Genomic DNA, 21,036 nt, shown 5'->3' on the forward strand with positions numbered 1-21,036 from the left:
TGTGGCAATCTGTAGTCTTAACACTAGTGCCTCTGATTATTGCTGCAAAAGTCCAACTATAGGTTAGTTTGTTTAAAAAACATCACTTAAGGTATTAGACGGGACAATGGGACGACATTCGAACGCGTGTGAACAGTATCACTCAGGTTTCTCTTCAGATCGTATAAATCTTTCGCCTTTTACTAAAGATTTCCGTGGAGAGGAGCAATATGAGTTTCAACCAATTTTTTGATGTTCTGCCGTAAGGTGGGGCTTTCTATCAATGTTAAAGTAAAGAAAATGTCTGGATCCGAAGTGGTCAGCCGTGTGGTTTGACTGCACACTAAAGTGTTTTTTACGTCGAAAAAAATCCGCCCAACACTTGTGGCCTGAAAGAACCAATTCCCTGTCAGCAATGAAATGAGATTAAATACCTTTATCTTTTCTATCCACCAGATGGTAGTCAATATGCACTTTTCACAGTACACTTGTTGCTACACGCCACAAGAAGTCTAAACTGTATCCTAGGCCTATCTGTACAAGGCTATTTAGTAATTTGTCTGTATGTTCCATTACGTGTGTAACAACTCGGCATGAAGGCCCATTTGATGCCACAATTCATGCTTAGGTGATACGGCTAACATTTGCTCTTCGAAAACCTGTGCACCAAACTACCCACAATGCCTTACAAAATGGTAAATTTACTCTTTAAATGACATTTCAATTGGAACGTGTCATACAGAATCCTTCGTGGCAATCTGTAGTCTTAACACTAGTGCCTCTGATTATTGCTGCAAAAGTCCAACTATAGGTTAGTTTGTTTAAAAAACATCACTTAAGGTATTAGACGGGACAATGGGACGACATTCGAACGCGTGTGAACAGTATCACTCAGGTTTCTCTTCAGATCGTATAAATCTTTCGCCTTTTACTAAAGATTTCCGTGGAGAGGAGCAATATGAGTTTCAACCAATTTTTTGATGCTCTGCCGTAAGGTGGGGCTTTCTATCAATGTTAAAGTAAAGAAAATGTCTGGATCCGAAGTGGTCAGCCGTGTGGTTTGACTGCACACTAAAGTGTTTTTTACGTCGAAAAAAATCCGCCCAACACTTGTGGCCTGAAAGAACCAATTCCCTGTAAGCAATGAAATGAGATTAAGTACCTTTATCTTTTCTATCCACCAGATGATAGTCAATATGCATTTTTCACAGTACACTTGTTGCTACACGCCACAAGAAGTCTAAACTGTATCCTAGGCCTATCTGTACAAGGCTATTTAGTAATTTGTCTGTATGTTCCATTACGTGTGTAACAACTCGGCATGAAGGCCCATTTGATGCCACAATTCATGCTTAGGTGATACGGCTAACATTTGCTCTTCGAAAACCTGTGCACCACACTACCCACAATGCCTTACAAAATGGTAAATTTACTCTTTAACTGACATTTCAATTGGAACGTGTCATACAGAATCCTTTGTGGCAATCTGTAGTCTTAACACTAGTGCCTCTGATTATTGCTGCAAAAGTCCAACTATAGGTTAGTTTGTTTAAAAAACATCACTTAAGGTATTAGACGGGACAATGGGACGACATTCGAACGCGTGTGAACAGTATCACTCAGGTTTCTCTTCAGATCGTATAAATCTTTCGCCTTTTACTAAAGATTTCCGTGGAGAGGAGCAATATGAGTTTCAACCAATTTTTTGATGTTCTGCCGTAAGGTGGGGCTTTCTATCAATGTTAAAGTAAAGAAAATGTCTGGATCCGAAGTGGTCAGCCGTGTGGTTTGACTGCACACTAAAGTGTTTTTTACGTCGAAAAAAATCCGCCCAACACTTGTGGCCTGAAAGAACCAATTCCCTGTAAGCAATGAAATGAGATTAAATACCTTTATCTTTTCTATCCACCAGATGGTAGTCAATATGCACTTTTCACAGTACACTTGTTGCTACACGCCACAAGAAGTCTAAACTGTATCCTAGGCCTATCTGTACAAGGCTATTTAGTAATTTGTCAGTATGTTCCATTACGTGTGTAACAACTCGGCATGAAGGCCGATTTGATGCCACAATTCATGCTTTGGTGATACGGCTAACATTTGCTCTTCGAAAACCTGTGCACCAAACTACCCACAATGCCTTACAAAATGGTAAAATTACTCTTTAACTGACATTTCAATTGGAACGTGTCATACAGAATCCTTTGTGGCAATCTGTAGTCTTAACACTAGTGCCTCTGATTATTGCTGCAAAAGTCCAACTATAGGTTAGTTTGTTTAAAAAACATCACTTAAGGTATTAGACGGGACAATGGGACGACATTCGAACGCGTGTGAACAGTATCACTCAGGTTTCTCTTCAGATCGTATAAATCTTTCGCCTTTTACTAAAGATTTCCGTGGAGAGGAGCAATATGAGTTTCAACCAATTTTTTGATGCTCTGCCGTAAGGTGGGGCTTTCTATCAATGTTAAAGTAAAGAAAATGTCTGGATCCGAAGTGGTCAGCCGTGTGGTTTGACTGCACACTAAAGTGTATATTACGTCGAAAAAAATCCGCCCAACACTTGTGGCCTGAAAGAACCAATTCCCTGTCAGCAATGAAATGAGATTAAATACCTTTATCTTTTCTATCCACCAGATGGTAGTCAATATGCACTTTTCACAGTACACTTGTTGCTACACGCCACAAGAAGTCTAAACTGTATCCTAGGCCTATCTGTACAAGGCTATTTAGTAATTTGTCATGTATGTTCCATTACGTGTGTAACAACTCGGCATGAAGGCCCATTTGATGCCACAATTCATGCTTAGGTGATACGGCTAACATTTGCTCTTCGAAAACCTGTGCACCAAACTACCCACAATGCCTTACAAAATGGTAAATTTACTCTTTAACTGACATTTCAATTGGAACGTGTCATACAGAATCCTTCGTGGCAATCTGTAGTCTTAACACTAGTGCCTCTGATTATTGCTGCAAAAGTCCAACTATAGGTTAGTTTGTTTAAAAAACATCACTTAAGGTATTAGACTGGACAATGGGACGACATTCGAACGCGTGTGAATAGTATCACTCAGGTTTCTCTTCAGATCGTATAAATCTTTCGCCTTTTACTAAAGATTTCCGTGGAGAGGAGCAATATGAGTTTCAACCAATTTTTTGATGCTCTGCTGTAAGGTGGGGCTTTCTATCAATGTTAAAGTAAAGAAAATGTCTGGATCCGAAGTGGTCAGCCGTGTGGTTTGACTGCACACTAAAGTGTTTTTTACGTCGAAAAAAATCCGCCCAACACTTGTAGCCTGAAAGAACCAATTCCCTGTCAGCAATGAAATGAGATTAAATACCTTTATCTTTTCTATCCACCAGATGATAGTCAATATGCATTTTTTCACAGTACACTTGTTGCTACACGCCACAAGAAGTCTAAACTGTATCCTAGGCCTATCTGTACAAGGCTATTTAGTAATTTGTCAGTATGTTCCATTACGTGTGTAACAACTCGGCATGAAGGCCCATTTGATGCCACAATTCATGCTTAGGTGATACGGCTAACATTTGCTCTTCGAAAACCTGTGCACCACACTACCCACAATGCCTTACAAAATGGTAAATTTACTCTTTAACTGACATTTCAATTGGAACGTGTCATACAGAATCCTTTGTGGCAATCTGTAGTCTTAACACTAGTGCCTCTGATTATTGCTGCAAAAGTCCAACTATAGGTTAGTTTGTTTAAAAAACATCACTTAAGGTATTAGACGGGACAATGGGACGACATTCGAACGCGTGTGAACAGTATCACTCAGGTTTCTCTTCAGATCGTATAAATCTTTCGCCTTTTACTAAAGATTTCCGTGGAGAGGAGCAATATGAGTTTCAACCAATTTTTTGATGTTCTGCCGTAAGGTGGGGCTTTCTATCAATGTTAAAGTAAAGAAAATGTCTGGATCCGAAGTGGTCAGCCGTGTGGTTTGACTGCACACTAAAGTGTTTTTTACGTCGAAAAAAATCCGCCCAACACTTGTGGCCTGAAAGAACCAATTCCCTGTCAGCAATGAAATGAGATTAAATACCTTTATCTTTTCTATCCACCAGATGGTAGTCAATATGCACTTTTCACAGTACACTTGTTGCTACTCGCCACAAGAAGTCTAAACTGTATCCTAGGCCTATCTGTACAAGGCTATTTAGTAATTTGTCATGTATGTTCCATTACGTGTGTAACAACTCGGCATGAAGGCCCATTTGATGCCACAATTCATGCTTAGGTGATACGGCTAACATTTGCTCTTCGAAAACCTGTGCACCAAACTACCCACAATGCCTTACAAAATGGTAAATTTACTCTTTAAATGACATTTCAATTGGAACGTGTCATACAGAATCCTTCGTGGCAATCTGTAGTCTTAACACTAGTGCCTCTGATTATTGCTGCAAAAGTCCAACTATAGGTTAGTTTGTTTAAAAAACATCACTTAAGGTATTAGACGGGACAATTGGACGACATTCGAACGCGTGTGAACAGTATCACTCAGGTTTCTCTTCAGATCGTATAAATCTTTCGCCTTTTACTAAAGATTTCCGTGGAGAGGAGCAATATGAGTTTCAACCAATTTTTTGATGCTCTGCCGTAAGGTGGGGCTTTCTATCAATGTTAAAGTAAAGAAAATGTCTGGATCCGAAGTGGTCAGCCGTGTGGTTTGACTGCACACTAAAGTGTTTTTTACGTCGAAAAAAATCCGCCCAACACTTGTGGCCTGAAAGAACCAATTCCCTGTCAGCAATGAAATGAGATTAAATACCTTTATCTTTTCTATCCACCAGATGGATAGTCAATATGCACTTTTTCACAGTACACTTGTTGCTACACGCCACAAGAAGTCTAAACTGTATCCTAGGCCTATCTGTACAAGGCTATTTAGTAATTTGTCAGTATGTTCCATTACGTGTGTAACAACTCCATGAGCCCGTATGTGTAACAACTCGGCATGAAGGCCCATTTGATGCCACAATTCATGCTTAGGTGATACGGCTAACATTTGCTCTTCGAAAACCTGTGCACCAAACTACCCACAATGCCTTACAAAATGGTAAATTTACTCTTTAAATGACATTTCAATTGGAACGTGTCATACAGAATCCTTCGTGGCAATCTGTAGTCTTAACACTAGTGCCTCTGATTATTGCTGCAAAAGTCCAACTATAGGTTAGTTTGTTTAAAAAACATCACTTAAGGTATTAGACGGGACAATGGGACGACATTCGAACGCGTGTGAACAGTATCACTCAGGTTTCTCTTCAGATCGTATAAATCTTTCGCCTTTTACTAAAGATTTCCGTGGAGAGGAGCAATATGAGTTTCAACCAATTTTTTGATGCTCTGCCGTAAGGTGGGGCTTTCTATCAATGTTAAAGTAAAGAAAATGTCTGGATCCGAAGTGGTCAGCCGTGTGGTTTGACTGCACACTAAAGTGTTTTTTACGTCGAAAAAAATCCGCCCAACACTTGTGGCCTGAAAGAACCAATTCCCTGTCAGCAATGAAATGAGATTAAATACCTTTATCTTTTCTATCCACCAGATGATAGTCAATATGCACTTTTTCACAGTACACTTGTTGCTACACGCCACAAGAAGTCTAAACTGTATCCTAGGCCTATCTGTACAAGGCTATTTAGTAATTTGTCAGTATGTTCCATTACGTGTGTAACAACTCGGCATGAAGGCCCATTTGATGCCACAATTCATGCTTAGGTGATACGGCTAACATTTGCTCTTCGAAAACCTGTGCACCACACTACCCACAATGCCTTACAAAATGGTAAATTTACTCTTTAACTGACATTTCAATTGGAACGTGTCATACAGAATCCTTCGTGGCAATCTGTAGTCTTAACACTAGTGCCTCTGATTATTGCTGCAAAAGTCCAACTATAGGTTAGTTTGTTTAAAAAACATCACTTAAGGTATTAGACGGGACAATGGGACGACATTCGAACGCGTGTGAACAGTATCACTCAGGTTTCTCTTCAGATCGTATAAATCTTTCGCCTTTTACTAAAGATTTCCGTGGAGAGGAGCAATATGAGTTTCAACCAATTTTTTGATGCTTCTGCCGTAAGGTGGGGCTTTCTATCAATGTTAAAGTAAAGAAAATGTCTGGATCCGAAGTGGTCAGCCGTGTGGTTTGACTGCACACTAAAGTGTTTTTTACGTCGAAAAAAATCCGCCCAACACTTGTGGCCTGAAAGAACCAATTCCCTGTCAGCAATGAAATGAGATTAAATACCTTTATCTTTTCTATCCACCAGATGGTAGTCAATATGCACTTTTCACAGTACACTTGTTGCTACACGCCACAAGAAGTCTAAACTGTATCCTAGGCCTATCTGTACAAGGCTATTTAGTAATTTGTCATGTATGTTCCATTACGTGTGTAACAACTCGGCATGAAGGCCCATTTGATGCCACAATTCATGCTTAGGTGATACGGCTAACATTTGCTCTTCGAAAACCTGTGCACCAAACTACCCACAATGCCTTACAAAATGGTAAATTTACTCTTTAAATGACATTTCAATTGGAACGTGTCATACAGAATCCTTCGTGGCAATCTGTAGTCTTAACACTAGTGCCTCTGATTATTGCTGCAAAAGTCCAACTATAGGTTAGTTTGTTTAAAAAACATCACTTAAGGTATTAGACGGGACAATGGGACGACATTCGAACGCGTGTGAACAGTATCACTCAGGTTTCTCTTCAGATCGTATAAATCTTTCGCCTTTTACTAAAGATTTCCGTGGAGAGGAGCAATATGAGTTTCAACCAATTTTTTGATGCTTCTGCCGTAAGGTGGGGCTTTCTATCAATGTTAAAGTAAAGAAAATGTCTGGATCCGAAGTGGTCAGCCGTGTGGTTTGACTGCACACTAAAGTGTTTTTTACGTCGAAAAAAATCCGCCCAACACTTGTGGCCTGAAAGAACCAATTCCCTGTCAGCAATGAAATGAGATTAAATACCTTTATCTTTTCTATCCACCAGATGATAGTCAATATGCACTTTTTCACAGTACACTTGTTGCTACACGCCACAAGAAGTCTAAACTGTATCCTAGGCCTATCTGTACAAGGCTATTTAGTAATTTGTCAGTATGTTCCATTACGTGTGTAACAACTCGGCATGAAGGCCCATTTGATGCCACAATTCATGCTTAGGTGATACGGCTAACATTTGCTCTTCGAAAACCTGTGCACCAAACTACCCACAATGCCTTACAAAATGGTAAATTTACTCTTTAAATGACATTTCAATTGGAACGTGTCATACAGAATCCTTTCGTGGCAATCTGTAGTCTTAACACTAGTGCCTCTGATTATTGCTGCAAAAGTCCAACTATATGTTAGTTTGTTTAAAAAACATCACTTAAGGTATTAGACGGGACAATGGGACGACATTCGAACGCGTGTGAACAGTATCACTCAGGTTTCTCTTCAGATCGTATAAATCTTTCGCCTTTTACTAAAGATTTCCGTGGAGAGGAGCAATATGAGTTTCAACCAATTTTTTGATGCTTCTGCCGTAAGGTGGGGCTTTCTATCAATGTTAAAGTAAAGAAAATGTCTGGATCCGAAGTGGTCAGCCGTGTGGTTTGACTGCACACTAAAGTGTTTTTTACGTCGAAAAAAATCCGCCCAACACTTGTGGCCTGAAAGAACCAATTCCCTGTAAGCAATGAAATGAGATTAAATACCTTTATCTTTTCTATCCACCAGATGATAGTCAATATGCATTTTTTCACAGTACACTTGTTGCTACACGCCACAAGAAGTCTAAACTGTATCCTAGGCCTATCTGTACAAGGCTATTTAGTAATTTGTCTGTATGTTCCATTACGTGTGTAACAACTCGGCATGAAGGCCCATTTGATGCCACAATTCATGCTTAGGTGATACGGCTAACATTTGCTCTTCGAAAACCTGTGCACCAAACTACCCACAATGCCTTACAAAATGGTAAATTTACTCTTTAACTGACATTTCAATTGGAACGTGTCATACAGAATCCTTTGTGGCAATCTGTAGTCTTAACACTAGTGCCTCTGATTATTGCTGCAAAAGTCCAACTATAGGTTAGTTTGTTTAAAAAACATCACTTAAGGTATTAGACGGGACAATGGGACGACATTCGAACGCGTGTGAACAGTATCACTCAGGTTTCTCTTCAGATCGTATAAATCTTTCGCCTTTTACTAAAGATTTCCGTGGAGAGGAGCAATATGAGTTTCAACCAATTTTTTGATGCTCTGCCGTAAGGTGGGGCTTTCTATCAATGTTACAGTAAAGAAAATGTCTGGATCCGAAGTGGTCAGCCGTGTGGTTTGACTGCACACTAAAGTGTTTTTTACGTCGAAAAAAATCCGCCCAACACTTGTGGCCTGAAAGAACCAATTCCCTGTAAGCAATGAAATGAGATTAAATACCTTTATCTTTTCTATCCACCAGATGATAGTCAATATGCACTTTTCACAGTACACTTGTTGCTACACGCCACAAGAAGTCTAAACTGTATCCTAGGCCTATCTGTACAAGGCTATTTAGTAATTTGTCAGTATGTTCCATTACGTGTGTAACAACTCGGCATGAAGGCCCATTTGATGCCACAATTCATGCTTAGGTGATACGGCTAACATTTGCTCTTCGAAAACCTGTGCACCAAACTACCCACAATGCCTTACAAAATGGTAAATTTACTCTTTAACTGACATTTCAATTGGAACGTGTCATACAGAATCCTTCGTGGCAATCTGTAGTCTTAACACTAGTGCCTCTGATTATTGCTGCAAAAGTCCAACTATAGGTTAGTTTGTTTAAAAAACATCACTTAAGGTATTAGACGGGACAATGGGACGACATTCGAACGCGTGTGAACAGTATCACTCAGGTTTCTCTTCAGATCGTATAAATCTTTCGCCTTTTACTAAAGATTTCCGTGGAGAGGAGCAATATGAGTTTCAACCAATTTTTTGATGTTCTGCCGTAAGGTGGGGCTTTCTATCAATGTTAAAGTAAAGAAAATGTCTGGATCCGAAGTGGTCAGCCGTGTGGTTTGACCGCACACTAAAGTGTTTTTTACGTCGAAAAAAATCCGCCCAACACTTGTGGCCTGAAAGAACCAATTCCCTGTAAGCAATGAAATGAGATTAAATACCTTTATCTTTTCTATCCACCAGATGATAGTCAATATGCATTTTTCACAGTACACTTGTTGCTACACGCCACAAGAAGTCTAAACTGTATCCTAGGCCTATCTGTACAAGGCTATTTAGTAATTTGTCAGTATGTTCCATTACGTGTGTAACAACTCGGCATGAAGGCCCATTTGATGCCACAATTCATGCTTAGGTGATACGGCTAACATTTGCTCTTCGAAAACCTGTGCACCACACTACCCACAATGCCTTACAAAATGGTAAATTTACTCTTTAACTGACATTTCAATTGGAACGTGTCATACAGAATCCTTTGTGGCAATCTGTAGTCTTAACACTAGTGCCTCTGATTATTGCTGCAAAAGTCCAACTATAGGTTAGTTTGTTTAAAAAACATCACTTAAGGTATTAGACGGGACAATGGGACGACATTCGAACGCGTGTGAACAGTATCACTCAGGTTTCTCTTCAGATCGTATAAATCTTTCGCCTTTTACTAAAGATTTCCGTGGAGAGGAGCAATATGAGTTTCAACCAATTTTTTGATGCTTCTGCCGTAAGGTGGGGCTTTCTATCAATGTTAAAGTAAAGAAAATGTCTGGATCCGAAGTGGTCAGCCGTGTGGTTTGACTGCACACTAAAGTGTTTTTTACGTCGAAAAAAATCCGCCCAACACTTGTGGCCTGAAAGAACCAATTCCCTGTCAGCAATGAAATGAGATTAAATACCTTTATCTTTTCTATCCACCAGATGGTAGTCAATATGCACTTTTCACAGTACACTTGTTGCTACACGCCACAAGAAGTCTAAACTGTATCCTAGGCCTATCTGTACAAGGCTATTTAGTAATTTGTCAGTATGTTCCATTACGTGTGTAACAACTCGGCATGAAGGCCCATTTGATGCCACAATTCATGCTTAGGTGATACGGCTAACATTTGCTCTTCGAAAACCTGTGCACCAAACTACCCACAATGCCTTACAAAATGGTAAATTTACTCTTTAACTGACATTTCAATTGGAACGTGTCATACAGAATCCTTCGTGGCAATCTGTAGTCTTAACACTAGTGCCTCTGATTATTGCTGCAAAAGTCCAACTATAGGTTAGTTTGTTTAAAAAACATCACTTAAGGTATTAGACGGGACAATGGGACGACATTCGAACGCGTGTGAACAGTATCACTCAGGTTTCTCTTCAGATCGTATAAATCTTTCGCCTTTTACTAAAGATTTCCGTGGAGAGGAGCAATATGAGTTTCAACCAATTTTTTGATGCTCTGCCGTAAGGTGGGGCTTTCTATCAATGTTAAAGTAAAGAAAATGTCTGGATCCGAAGTGGTCAGCCGTGTGGTTTGACTGCACACTAAAGTGTTTTTTACGTCGAAAAAAATCCGCCCAACACTTGTGGCCTGAAAGAACCAATTCCCTGTCAGCAATGAAATGAGATTAAATACCTTTATCTTTTCTATCCACCAGATGGTAGTCAATATGCACTTTTCACAGTACACTTGTTGCTACACGCCACAAGAAGTCTAAACTGTATCCTAGGCCTATCTGTACAAGGCTATTTAGTAATTTGTCAGTATGTTCCATTACGTGTGTAACAACTCGGCATGAAGGCCCATTTGATGCCACAATTCATGCTTAGGTGATACGGCTAACATTTGCTCTTCGAAAACCTGTGCACCAAACTACCCACAATGCCTTACAAAATGGTAAATTTACTCTTTAACTGACATTTCAATTGGAACGTGTCATACAGAATCCTTCGTGGCAATCTGTAGTCTTAACACTAGTGCCTCTGATTATTGCTGCAAAAGTCCAACTATAGGTTAGTTTGTTTAAAAAACATCACTTAAGGTATTAGACGGGACAATGGGACGACATTCGAACGCGTGTGAACAGTATCACTCAGGTTTCTCTTCAGATCGTATAAATCTTTCGCCTTTTACTAAAGATTTCCGTGGAGAGGAGCAATATGAGTTTCAACCAATTTTTTGATGCTCTGCCGTAAGGTGGGGCTTTCTATCAATGTTAAAGTAAAGAAAATGTCTGGATCCGAAGTGGTCAGCCGTGTGGTTTGACTGCACACTAAAGTGTTTTTTACGTCGAAAAAAATCCGCCCAACACTTGTGGCCTGAAAGAACCAATTCCCTGTAAGCAATGAAATGAGATTAAATACCTTTATCTTTTCTATCCACCAGATGGTAGTCAATATGCACTTTTCACAGTACACTTGTTGCTACACGCCACAAGAAGTCTAAACTGTATCCTAGGCCTATCTGTACAAGGCTATTTAGTAATTTGTCAGTATGTTCCATTACGTGTGTAACAACTCGGCATGAAGGCCCATTTGATGCCACAATTCATGCTTAGGTGATACGGCTAACATTTGCTCTTCGAAAACCTGTGCACCAAACTACCCACAATGCCTTACAAAATGGTAAATTTACTCTTTAAATGACATTTCAATTGGAACGTGTCATACAGAATCCTTCGTGGCAATCTGTAGTCTTAACACTAGTGCCTCTGATTATTGCTGCAAAAGTCCAACTATAGGTTAGTTTGTTTAAAAAACATCACTTAAGGTATTAGACGGGACAATGGGACGACATTCGAACGCGTGTGAACAGTATCACTCAGGTTTCTCTTCAGATCGTATAAATCTTTCGCCTTTTACTAAAGATTTCCGTGGAGAGGAGCAATATGAGTTTCAACCAATTTTTTGATGCTCTGCCGTAAGGTGGGGCTTTCTATCAATGTTAAAGTAAAGAAAATGTCTGGATCCGAAGTGGTCAGCCGTGTGGTTTGACTGCACACTAAAGTGTTTTTTACGTCGAAAAAAATCCGCCCAACACTTGTAGCCTGAAAGAACCAATTCCCTGTCAGCAATGAAATGAGATTAAATACCTTTATCTTTTCTATCCACCAGATGGTAGTCAATATGCACTTTTCACAGTACACTTGTTGCTACACGCCACAAGAAGTCTAAACTGTATCCTAGGCCTATCTGTACAAGGCTATTTAGTAATTTGTCAGTATGTTCCATTACGTGTGTAACAACTCGGCATGAAGGCCCATTTGATGCCACAATTCATGCTTAGGTGATACGGCTAACATTTGCTCTTCGAAAACCTGTGCACCACACTACCCACAATGCCTTACAAAATGGTAAATTTACTCTTTAACTGACATTTCAATTGGAACGTGTCATACAGAATCCTTTGTGGCAATCTGTAGTCTTAACACTAGTGCCTCTGATTATTGCTGCAAAAGTCCAACTATAGGTTAGTTTGTTTAAAAAACATCACTTAAGGTATTAGACGGGACAATCGGACGACATTCGAACGCGTGTGAACAGTATCACTCAGGTTTCTCTTCAGATCGTATAAATCTTTCGCCTTTTACTAAAGATTTCCGTGGAGAGGAGCAATATGAGTTTCAACCAATTTTTTGATGCTCTGCCGTAAGGTGGGGCTTTCTATCAATGTTAAAGTAAAGAAAATGTCTGGATCCGAAGTGGTCAGCCGTGTGGTTTGACTGCACACTAAAGTGTTTTTTACGTCGAAAAAAATCCGCCCAACACTTGTGGCCTGAAAGAACCAATTCCCTGTAAGCAATGAAATGAGATTAAATACCTTTATCTTTTCTATCCACCAGATGATAGTCAATATGCACTTTTCACAGTACACTTGTTGCTACACGCCACAAGAAGTCTAAACTGTATCCTAGGCCTATCTGTACAAGGCTATTTAGTAATTTGTCAGTATGTTCCATTACGTGTGTAACAACTCGGCATGAAGGCCCATTTGATGCCACAATTCATGCTTAGGTGATACGGCTAACATTTGCTCTTCGAAAACCTGTGCACCACACTACCCACAATGCCTTACAAAATGGTAAATTTACTCTTTAACTGACATTTCAATTGGAACGTGTCATACAGAATCCTTTGTGGCAATCTGTAGTCTTAACACTAGTGCCTCTGATTATTGCTGCAAAAGTCCAACTATAGGTTAGTTTGTTTAAAAAACATCACTTAAGGTATTAGACGGGACAATGGGACGACATTCGAACGCGTGTGAACAGTATCACTCAGGTTTCTCTTCAGATCGTATAAATCTTTCGCCTTTTACTAAAGATTTCCGTGGAGAGGAGCAATATGAGTTTCAACCAATTTTTTGATGCTCTGCCGTAAGGTGGGGCTTTCTATCAATGTTAAAGTAAAGAAAATGTCTGGATCCGAAGTGGTCAGCCGTGTGGTTTGACTGCACACTAAAGTGTTTTTTACGTCGAAAAAAATCCGCCCAACACTTGTGGCCTGAAAGAACCAATTCCCTGTCAGCAATGAAATGAGATTAAATACCTTTATCTTTTCTATCCACCAGATGGTAGTCAATATGCACTTTTCACAGTACACTTGTTGCTACACGCCACAAGAAGTCTAAACTGTATCCTAGGCCTATCTGTACAAGGCTATTTAGTAATTTGTCATGTATGTTCCATTACGTGTGTAACAACTCGGCATGAAGGCCCATTTGATGCCACAATTCATGCTTAGGTGATACGGCTAACATTTGCTCTTCGAAAACCTGTGCACCAAACTACCCACAATGCCTTACAAAATGGTAAATTTACTCTTTAAATGACATTTCAATTGGAACGTGTCATACAGAATCCTTCGTGGCAATCTGTAGTCTTAACACTAGTGCCTCTGATTATTGCTGCAAAAGTCCAACTATAGGTTAGTTTGTTTAAAAAACATCACTTAAGGTATTAGACGGGACAATGGGACGACATTCGAACGCGTGTGAACAGTATCACTCAGGTTTCTCTTCAGATCGTATAAATCTTTCGCCTTTTACTAAAGATTTCCGTGGAGAGGAGCAATATGAGTTTCAACCAATTTTTTGATGCTCTGCCGTAAGGTGGGGCTTTCTATCAATGTTAAAGTAAAGAAAATGTCTGGATCCGAAGTGGTCAGCCGTGTGGTTTGACTGCACACTAAAGTGTTTTTTACGTCGAAAAAAATCCGCCCAACACTTGTGGCCTGAAAGAACCAATTCCCTGTCAGCAATGAAATGAGATTAAATACCTTTATCTTTTCTATCCACCAGATGATAGTCAATATGCACTTTTTCACAGTACACTTGTTGCTACACGCCACAAGAAGTCTAAACTGTATCCTAGGCCTATCTGTACAAGGCTATTTAGTAATTTGTCAGTATGTTCCATTACGTGTGTAACAACTCGGCATGAAGGCCCATTTGATGCCACAATTCATGCTTAGGTGATACGGCTAACATTTGCTCTTCGAAAACCTGTGCACCACACTACCCACAATGCCTTACAAAATGGTAAATTTACTCTTTAACTGACATTTCAATTGGAACGTGTCATACAGAATCCTTCGTGGCAATCTGTAGTCTTAACACTAGTGCCTCTGATTATTGCTGCAAAAGTCCAACTATAGGTTAGTTTGTTTAAAAAACATCACTTGAGGTATTAGACGGGACAATGGGACGACATTCGAACGCGTGTGAACAGTATCACTCAGGTTTCTCTTCAGATCGTATAAATCTTTCGCCTTTTACTAAAGATTTCCGTGGAGAGGAGCAATATGAGTTTCAACCAATTTTTTGATGCTTCTGCCGTAAGGTGGGGCTTTCTATCAATGTTAAAGTAAAGAAAATGTCTGGATCCGAAGTGGTCAGCCGTGTGGTTTGACTGCACACTAAAGTGTTTTTTACGTCGAAAAAAATCCGCCCAACACTTGTGGCCTGAAAGAACCAATTCCCTGTCAGCAATGAAATGAGATTAAATACCTTTATCTTTTCTATCCACCAGATGATAGTCAATATGCATTTTTCACAGTACACTTGTTGCTACACGCCACAAGAAGTCTAAACTGTATCCTAGGCCTATCTGTACAAGGCTATTTAGTAATTTGTCAGTATGTTCCATTACGTGTGTAACAACTCGGCATGAAGGCCCATTTGATGCCACAATTCATGCTTAGGTGATACGGCTAACATTTGCTCTTCGAAAACCTGTGCACCACACTACCCACAATGCCTTACAAAATGGTAAAATTACTCTTTAACTGACATTTCAATTGGAACGTGTCATACAGAATCCTTTGTGGCAATCTGTAGTCTTAACACTAGTGCCTCTGATTATTGCTGCAAAAGTCCAACTATAGGTTAGTTTGTTTAAAAAACATCACTTAAGGTATTAGACGGGACAATGGGACGACATTCGAACGCGTGTGAACAGTATCACTCAGGTTTCTCTTCAGATCGTATAAATCTTTCGCCTTTTACTAAAGATTTCCGTGGAGAGGAGCAATATGAGTTTCAACCAATTTTTTGATGCTCTGCCGTAAGGTGGGGCTTTCTATCAATGTTAAAGTAAAGAAAATGTCTGGATCCGAAGTGGTCAGCCGTGTGGTTTGACTGCACACTAAAGTGTTTTTTACGTCGAAAAAAATCCGCCCAACACTTGTGGCCTGAAAGAACCAATTCCCTGTCAGCAATGAAATGAGATTAAATACCTTTATCTTTTCTATCCACCAGATGGTAGTCAATATGCACTTTTTCACAGTACACTTGTTGCTACACGCCACAAGAAGTCTAAACTGTATCCTAGGCCTATCTGTACAAGGCTATTTAGTAATTTGTCATGTATGTTCCATTACGTGTGTAACAACTCGGCATGAAGGCCCATTTGATGCCACAATTCATGCTTAGGTGATACGGCTAACATTTGCTCTTCGAAAACCTGTGCACCAAACTACCCACAATGCCTTACAAAATGGTAAATTTACTCTTTAAATGACATTTCAATTGGAACGTGTCATACAGAATCCTTCGTGGCAATCTGTAGTCTTAACACTAGTGCCTCTGATTATTGCTGCAAAAGTCCAACTATAGGTTAGTTTGTTTAAAAAACATCACTTAAGGTATTAGACTGGACAATGGGACGACATTCGAACGCGTGTGAATAGTATCACTCAGGTTTCTCTTCAGATCGTATAAATCTTTCGCCTTTTACTAAAGATTTCCGTGGAGAGGAGCAATATGAGTTTCAACCAATTTTTTGATGCTCTGCCGTAAGGTGGGGCTTTCTATCAATGTTAAAGTAAAGAAAATGTCTGGATCCGAAGTGGTCAGCCGTGTGGTTTGACTGCACACTAAAGTGTTTTTTACGTCGAAAAAAATCCGCCCAACACTTGTGGCCTGAAAGAACCAATTCCCTGTAAGCAATGAAATGAGATTAAATACCTTTATCTTTTCTATCCACCAGATGATAGTCAATATGCATTTTTCACAGTACACTTGTTGCTACACGCCACAAGAAGTCTAAACTGTATCCTAGGCCTATCTGTACAAGGCTATTTAGTAATTTGTCAGTATGTTCCATTACGTGTGTAACAACTCGGCATGAAGGCCCATTTGATGCCACAATTCATGCTTAGGTGATACGGCTAACATTTGCTCTTCGAAAACCTGTGCACCAAACTACCCACAATGCCTTACAAAATGGTAAAATTACTCTTTAACTGACATTTCAATTGGAACGTGTCATACAGAATCCTTTGTGGCAATCTGTAGTCTTAACACTAGTGCCTCTGATTATTGCTGCAAAAGTCCAACTATAGGTTAGTTTGTTTAAAAAACATCACTTAAGGTATTAGACGGGACAATGGGACGACATTCGAACGCGTGTGAACAGTATCACTCAGGTTTCTCTTCAGATCGTATAAATCTTTCGCCTTTTACTAAAGATTTCCGTGGAGAGGAGCAATATGAGTTTCAACCAATTTTTTGATGCTCTGCCGTAAGGTGGGGCTTTCTATCAATGTTAAAGTAAAGAAAATGTCTGGATCCGAAGTGGTCAGCCGTGTGGTTTGACTGCACACTAAAGTGTTTTTTACGTCGAAAAAAATCCGCCCAACACTTGTGGCCTGAAAGAACCAATTCCCTGTCAGCAATGAAATGAGATTAAATACCTTTATCTTTTCTATCCACCAGATGGTAGTCAATATGCACTTTTCACAGTACACTTGTTGCTACACGCCACAAGAAGTCTAAACTGTATCCTAGGCCTATCTGTACAAGGCTATTTAGTAATTTGTCATGTATGTTCCATTACGTGTGTAACAACTCGGCATGAAGGCCCATTTGATGCCACAATTCATGCTTAGGTGATCCGGCTAACATTTGCTCTTCGAAAACCTGTGCACCAAACTACCCACAATGCCTTACAAAATGGTAAATTTACTCTTTAAATGACATTTCAATTGGAACGTGTCATACAGAATCCTTCGTGGCAATCTGTAGTCTTAACACTAGTGCCTCTGATTATTGCTGCAAAAGTCCAACTATAGGTTAGTTTGTTTAAAAAACATCACTTAAGGTATTAGACGGGACAATGGGACGACATTCGAACGCGTGTGAACAGTATCACTCAGGTTTCTCTTCAGATCGTATAAATCTTTCGCCTTTTACTAAAGATTTCCGTGGAGAGGAGCAATATGAGTTTCAACCAATTTTTTGATGCTCTGCCGTAAGGTGGGGCTTTCTATCAATGTTAAAGTAAAGAAAATGTCTGGATCCGAAGTGGTCAGCCGTGTGGTTTGACTGCACACTAAAGTGTTTTTTACGTCGAAAAAAATCCGCCCAACACTTGTAGCCTGAAAGAACCAATTCCCTGTCAGCAATGAAATGAGATTAAATACCTTTATCTTTTCTATCCACCAGATGGTAGTCAATATGCACTTTTCACAGTACACTTGTTGCTACACGCCACAAGAAGTCTAAACTGTATCCTAGGCCTATCTGTACAAGGCTATTTAGTAATTTGTCAGTATGTTCCATTACGTGTGTAACAACTCGGCATGAAGGCCCATTTGATGCCACAATTCATGCTTAGGTGATCCGGCTAACATTTGCTCTTCGAAAACCTGTGCACCACACTACCCACAATGCCTTACAAAATGGTAAATTTACTCTTTAACTGACATTTCAATTGGAACGTGTCATACAGAATCCTTTGTGGCAATCTGTAGTCTTAACACTAGTGCCTCTGATTATTGCTGCAAAAGTCCAACTATAGGTTAGTTTGTTTAAAAAACATCACTTAAGGTATTAGACGGGACAATGGGACGACATTCGAACGCGTGTGAACAGTATCACTCAGGTTTCTCTTCAGATCGTATAAATCTTTCGCCTTTTACTAAAGATTTCCGTGGAGAGGAGCAATATGAGTTTCAACCAATTTTTTGATGCTTCTGCCGTAAGGTGGGGCTTTCTATCAATGTTAAAGTAAAGAAAATGTCTGGATCCGAAGTGGTCAGCCGTGTGGTTTGACTGCACACTAAAGTGTTTTTTACGTCGAAAAAAATCCGCCCAACACTTGTGGCCTGAAAGAACCAATTCCCTGTAAGCAATGAAATGAGATTAAATACCTTTATCTTTTCTATCCACCAGATGGTAGTCAATATGCACTTTTCACAGTACACTTGTTGCTACACGCCACAAGAAGTCTAAACTGTATCCTAGGCCTATCTGTACAAGGCTATTTAGTAATTTGTCAGTATGTTCCATTACGTGTGTAACAACTCGGCATGAAGGCCCATTTGATGCCACAATTCATGCTTAGGTGATACGGCTAACATTTGCTCTTCGAAAACCTGTGCACCACACTACCCACAATGCCTTACAAAATGGTAAATTTACTCTTTAACTGACATTTCAATTGGAACGTGTCATACAGAATCCTTCGTGGCAATCTGTAGTCTTAACACTAGTGCCTCTGATTATTGCTGCAAAAGTCCAACTATAGGTTAGTTTGTTTAAAAAACATCACTTAAGGTATTAGACGGGACAATGGGACGACATTCGAACGCGTGTGAACAGTATCACTCAGGTTTCTCTTCAGATCGTATAAATCTTTCGCCTTTTACTAAAGATTTCCGTGGAGAGGAGCAATATGAGTTTCAACCAATTTTTTGATGCTCTGCCGTAAGGTGGGGCTTTCTATCAATGTTAAAGTAAAGAAAATGTCTGGATCCGAAGTGGTCAGCCGTGTGGTTTGACTGCACACTAAAGTGTTTTTTACGTCGAAAAAAATCCGCCCAACACTTGTGGCCTGAAAGAACCAATTCCCTGTCAGCAATGAAATGAGATTAAATACCTTTATCTTTTCTATCCACCAGATGGTAGTCAATATGCACTTTTCACAGTACACTTGTTGCTACACGCCACAAGAAGTCTAAACTGTATCCTAGGCCTATCTGTACAAGGCTATTTAGTAATTTGTCAGTATGTTCCATTACGTGTGTAACAACTCGGCATGAAGGCCGATTTGATGCCACAATTCATGCTTTGGTGATACGGCTAACATTTGCTCTTCGAAAACCTGTGCACCAAACTACCCACAATGCCTTACAAAATGGTAAAATTACTCTTTAACTGACATTTCAATTGGAACGTGTCATACAGAATCCTTCGTGGCAATCTGTAGTCTTAACACTAGTGCCTCTGATTATTGCTGCAAAAGTCCAACTATAGGTTAGTTTGTTTAAAAAACATCACTTAAGGTATTAGACGGGACAATGGGACGACATTCGAACGCGTGTGAACAGTATCACTCAGGTTTCTCTTCAGATCGTATAAATCTTTCGCCTTTTACTAAAGATTTCCGTGGAGAGGAGCAATATGAGTTTCAACCAATTTTTTGATGCTCTGCCGTAAGGTGGGGCTTTCTATCAATGTTAAAGTAAAGAAAATGTCTGGATCCGAAGTGGTCAGCCGTGTGGTTTGACTGCACACTAAAGTGTTTTTTACGTCGAAAAAAATCCGCCCAACACTTGTGGCCTGAAAGAACCAATTCCCTGCAAGCAATGAAATGAGATTAAGTACCTTTATCTTTTCTATCCACCAGATGATAGTCAATATGCATTTTTCACAGTACACTTGTTGCTACACGCCACAAGAAGTCTAAACTGTATCCTAGGCCTATCTGTACAAGGCTATTTAGTAATTTGTCAGTATGTTCCATTACGTGTGTAACAACTCGGCATGAAGGCCGATTTGATGCCACAATTCATGCTTTGGTGATACGGCTAACATTTGCTCTTCGAAAACCTGTGCACCAAACTACCCACAATGCCTTACAAAATGGTAAAATTACTCTTTAACTGACATTTCAATTGGAACGTGTCATACAGAATCCTTTGTGGCAATCTGTAGTCTTAACACTAGTGCCTCTGATTATTGCTGCAAAAGTCCAACTATAGGTTAGTTTGTTTAAAAAACATCACTTAAGGTATTAGACGGGACAATGGGACGACATTCGAACGCGTGTGAACAGTATCACTCAGGTTTCTCTTCAGATCGTATAAATCTTTCGCCTTTTACTAAAGATTTCCGTGGAGAGGAGCAATATGAGTTTCAACCAATTTTTTGATGCTCTGCCGTAAGGTGGGGCTTTCTATCAATGTTAAAGTAAAGAAAATGTCTGGATCCGAAGTGGTCAGCCGTGTGGTTTGACTGCACACTAAAGTGTTTTTTACGTCGAAAAAAATCCGCCCAACACTTGTGGCCTGAAAGAACCAATTCCCTGTCAGCAATGAAATGAGATTAAATACCTTTATCTTTTCTATCCACCAGATGGTAGTCAATATGCACTTTTCACAGTACACTTGTTGCTACACGCCACAAGAAGTCTAAACTGTATCCTAGGCCTATCTGTACAAGGCTATTTAGTAATTTGTCAGTATGTTCCATTACGTGTGTAACAACTCGGCATGAAGGCCGATTTGATGCCACAATTCATGCTTT

At 39.7% G+C, this 21,036-nt stretch overlaps 29 non-coding genes across 29 annotated transcripts; all 29 read left to right on the top strand.

Annotated features, from left to right (window-relative positions):
* Window positions 1-138: 138 nt before the first annotated feature.
* LOC115554862 (U5 spliceosomal RNA) lies at window positions 139-254 on the top strand. Its single transcript, XR_003978720.1, has one exon. It is a non-coding gene; the product is annotated as a U5 spliceosomal RNA (small nuclear RNA).
* A 612-nt stretch (window positions 255-866) lies between these two features.
* On the top strand, window positions 867-982 carry LOC115554954 (U5 spliceosomal RNA). The gene has a single exon (XR_003978796.1). It is a non-coding gene; the product is annotated as a U5 spliceosomal RNA (small nuclear RNA).
* Window positions 983-1,594: 612 nt separating this feature from the next.
* LOC115554863 (U5 spliceosomal RNA) lies at window positions 1,595-1,710 on the top strand. The gene has a single exon (XR_003978721.1). It is a non-coding gene; the product is annotated as a U5 spliceosomal RNA (small nuclear RNA).
* A 612-nt stretch (window positions 1,711-2,322) lies between these two features.
* Window positions 2,323-2,438, top strand: LOC115554955 (U5 spliceosomal RNA). Its single transcript, XR_003978797.1, has one exon. It is a non-coding gene; the product is annotated as a U5 spliceosomal RNA (small nuclear RNA).
* A 613-nt stretch (window positions 2,439-3,051) lies between these two features.
* On the top strand, window positions 3,052-3,167 carry LOC115554937 (U5 spliceosomal RNA). Its single transcript, XR_003978781.1, has one exon. It is a non-coding gene; the product is annotated as a U5 spliceosomal RNA (small nuclear RNA).
* Window positions 3,168-3,780: 613 nt separating this feature from the next.
* On the top strand, window positions 3,781-3,896 carry LOC115554864 (U5 spliceosomal RNA). Its single transcript, XR_003978722.1, has one exon. It is a non-coding gene; the product is annotated as a U5 spliceosomal RNA (small nuclear RNA).
* A 613-nt stretch (window positions 3,897-4,509) lies between these two features.
* On the top strand, window positions 4,510-4,625 carry LOC115554956 (U5 spliceosomal RNA). The gene has a single exon (XR_003978798.1). It is a non-coding gene; the product is annotated as a U5 spliceosomal RNA (small nuclear RNA).
* A 639-nt stretch (window positions 4,626-5,264) lies between these two features.
* Window positions 5,265-5,380, top strand: LOC115554957 (U5 spliceosomal RNA). The gene has a single exon (XR_003978799.1). It is a non-coding gene; the product is annotated as a U5 spliceosomal RNA (small nuclear RNA).
* Window positions 5,381-5,993: 613 nt separating this feature from the next.
* On the top strand, window positions 5,994-6,106 carry LOC115554884 (U5 spliceosomal RNA). Its single transcript, XR_003978739.1, has one exon. It is a non-coding gene; the product is annotated as a U5 spliceosomal RNA (small nuclear RNA).
* Window positions 6,107-6,723: 617 nt separating this feature from the next.
* Window positions 6,724-6,836, top strand: LOC115554885 (U5 spliceosomal RNA). The gene has a single exon (XR_003978740.1). It is a non-coding gene; the product is annotated as a U5 spliceosomal RNA (small nuclear RNA).
* Window positions 6,837-7,454: 618 nt separating this feature from the next.
* On the top strand, window positions 7,455-7,567 carry LOC115554886 (U5 spliceosomal RNA). The gene has a single exon (XR_003978741.1). It is a non-coding gene; the product is annotated as a U5 spliceosomal RNA (small nuclear RNA).
* Window positions 7,568-8,184: 617 nt separating this feature from the next.
* LOC115554830 (U5 spliceosomal RNA) lies at window positions 8,185-8,300 on the top strand. The gene has a single exon (XR_003978691.1). It is a non-coding gene; the product is annotated as a U5 spliceosomal RNA (small nuclear RNA).
* Window positions 8,301-8,912: 612 nt separating this feature from the next.
* On the top strand, window positions 8,913-9,028 carry LOC115554866 (U5 spliceosomal RNA). Its single transcript, XR_003978724.1, has one exon. It is a non-coding gene; the product is annotated as a U5 spliceosomal RNA (small nuclear RNA).
* Window positions 9,029-9,640: 612 nt separating this feature from the next.
* On the top strand, window positions 9,641-9,753 carry LOC115554887 (U5 spliceosomal RNA). Its single transcript, XR_003978742.1, has one exon. It is a non-coding gene; the product is annotated as a U5 spliceosomal RNA (small nuclear RNA).
* Window positions 9,754-10,369: 616 nt separating this feature from the next.
* Window positions 10,370-10,485, top strand: LOC115554799 (U5 spliceosomal RNA). Its single transcript, XR_003978663.1, has one exon. It is a non-coding gene; the product is annotated as a U5 spliceosomal RNA (small nuclear RNA).
* Window positions 10,486-11,097: 612 nt separating this feature from the next.
* On the top strand, window positions 11,098-11,213 carry LOC115554800 (U5 spliceosomal RNA). The gene has a single exon (XR_003978664.1). It is a non-coding gene; the product is annotated as a U5 spliceosomal RNA (small nuclear RNA).
* Window positions 11,214-11,825: 612 nt separating this feature from the next.
* On the top strand, window positions 11,826-11,941 carry LOC115554801 (U5 spliceosomal RNA). The gene has a single exon (XR_003978665.1). It is a non-coding gene; the product is annotated as a U5 spliceosomal RNA (small nuclear RNA).
* Window positions 11,942-12,553: 612 nt separating this feature from the next.
* LOC115554802 (U5 spliceosomal RNA) lies at window positions 12,554-12,669 on the top strand. The gene has a single exon (XR_003978666.1). It is a non-coding gene; the product is annotated as a U5 spliceosomal RNA (small nuclear RNA).
* Window positions 12,670-13,281: 612 nt separating this feature from the next.
* On the top strand, window positions 13,282-13,397 carry LOC115554803 (U5 spliceosomal RNA). The gene has a single exon (XR_003978667.1). It is a non-coding gene; the product is annotated as a U5 spliceosomal RNA (small nuclear RNA).
* Window positions 13,398-14,010: 613 nt separating this feature from the next.
* LOC115554806 (U5 spliceosomal RNA) lies at window positions 14,011-14,126 on the top strand. Its single transcript, XR_003978669.1, has one exon. It is a non-coding gene; the product is annotated as a U5 spliceosomal RNA (small nuclear RNA).
* A 613-nt stretch (window positions 14,127-14,739) lies between these two features.
* LOC115554888 (U5 spliceosomal RNA) lies at window positions 14,740-14,852 on the top strand. The gene has a single exon (XR_003978743.1). It is a non-coding gene; the product is annotated as a U5 spliceosomal RNA (small nuclear RNA).
* Window positions 14,853-15,468: 616 nt separating this feature from the next.
* On the top strand, window positions 15,469-15,584 carry LOC115554807 (U5 spliceosomal RNA). Its single transcript, XR_003978670.1, has one exon. It is a non-coding gene; the product is annotated as a U5 spliceosomal RNA (small nuclear RNA).
* A 614-nt stretch (window positions 15,585-16,198) lies between these two features.
* On the top strand, window positions 16,199-16,314 carry LOC115554808 (U5 spliceosomal RNA). The gene has a single exon (XR_003978671.1). It is a non-coding gene; the product is annotated as a U5 spliceosomal RNA (small nuclear RNA).
* A 612-nt stretch (window positions 16,315-16,926) lies between these two features.
* Window positions 16,927-17,042, top strand: LOC115554809 (U5 spliceosomal RNA). Its single transcript, XR_003978672.1, has one exon. It is a non-coding gene; the product is annotated as a U5 spliceosomal RNA (small nuclear RNA).
* Window positions 17,043-17,655: 613 nt separating this feature from the next.
* On the top strand, window positions 17,656-17,771 carry LOC115554810 (U5 spliceosomal RNA). Its single transcript, XR_003978673.1, has one exon. It is a non-coding gene; the product is annotated as a U5 spliceosomal RNA (small nuclear RNA).
* A 612-nt stretch (window positions 17,772-18,383) lies between these two features.
* LOC115554889 (U5 spliceosomal RNA) lies at window positions 18,384-18,496 on the top strand. The gene has a single exon (XR_003978744.1). It is a non-coding gene; the product is annotated as a U5 spliceosomal RNA (small nuclear RNA).
* A 616-nt stretch (window positions 18,497-19,112) lies between these two features.
* On the top strand, window positions 19,113-19,228 carry LOC115554811 (U5 spliceosomal RNA). Its single transcript, XR_003978674.1, has one exon. It is a non-coding gene; the product is annotated as a U5 spliceosomal RNA (small nuclear RNA).
* Window positions 19,229-19,840: 612 nt separating this feature from the next.
* On the top strand, window positions 19,841-19,956 carry LOC115554812 (U5 spliceosomal RNA). The gene has a single exon (XR_003978675.1). It is a non-coding gene; the product is annotated as a U5 spliceosomal RNA (small nuclear RNA).
* A 612-nt stretch (window positions 19,957-20,568) lies between these two features.
* Window positions 20,569-20,684, top strand: LOC115554813 (U5 spliceosomal RNA). The gene has a single exon (XR_003978676.1). It is a non-coding gene; the product is annotated as a U5 spliceosomal RNA (small nuclear RNA).
* Window positions 20,685-21,036: the final 352 nt, after the last annotated feature.

Source organism: Gadus morhua, chromosome 11 (genome assembly GCF_902167405.1).
Source record: "Gadus morhua chromosome 11, gadMor3.0, whole genome shotgun sequence".
Taxonomy (NCBI): domain Eukaryota; kingdom Metazoa; phylum Chordata; class Actinopteri; order Gadiformes; family Gadidae; genus Gadus; species Gadus morhua.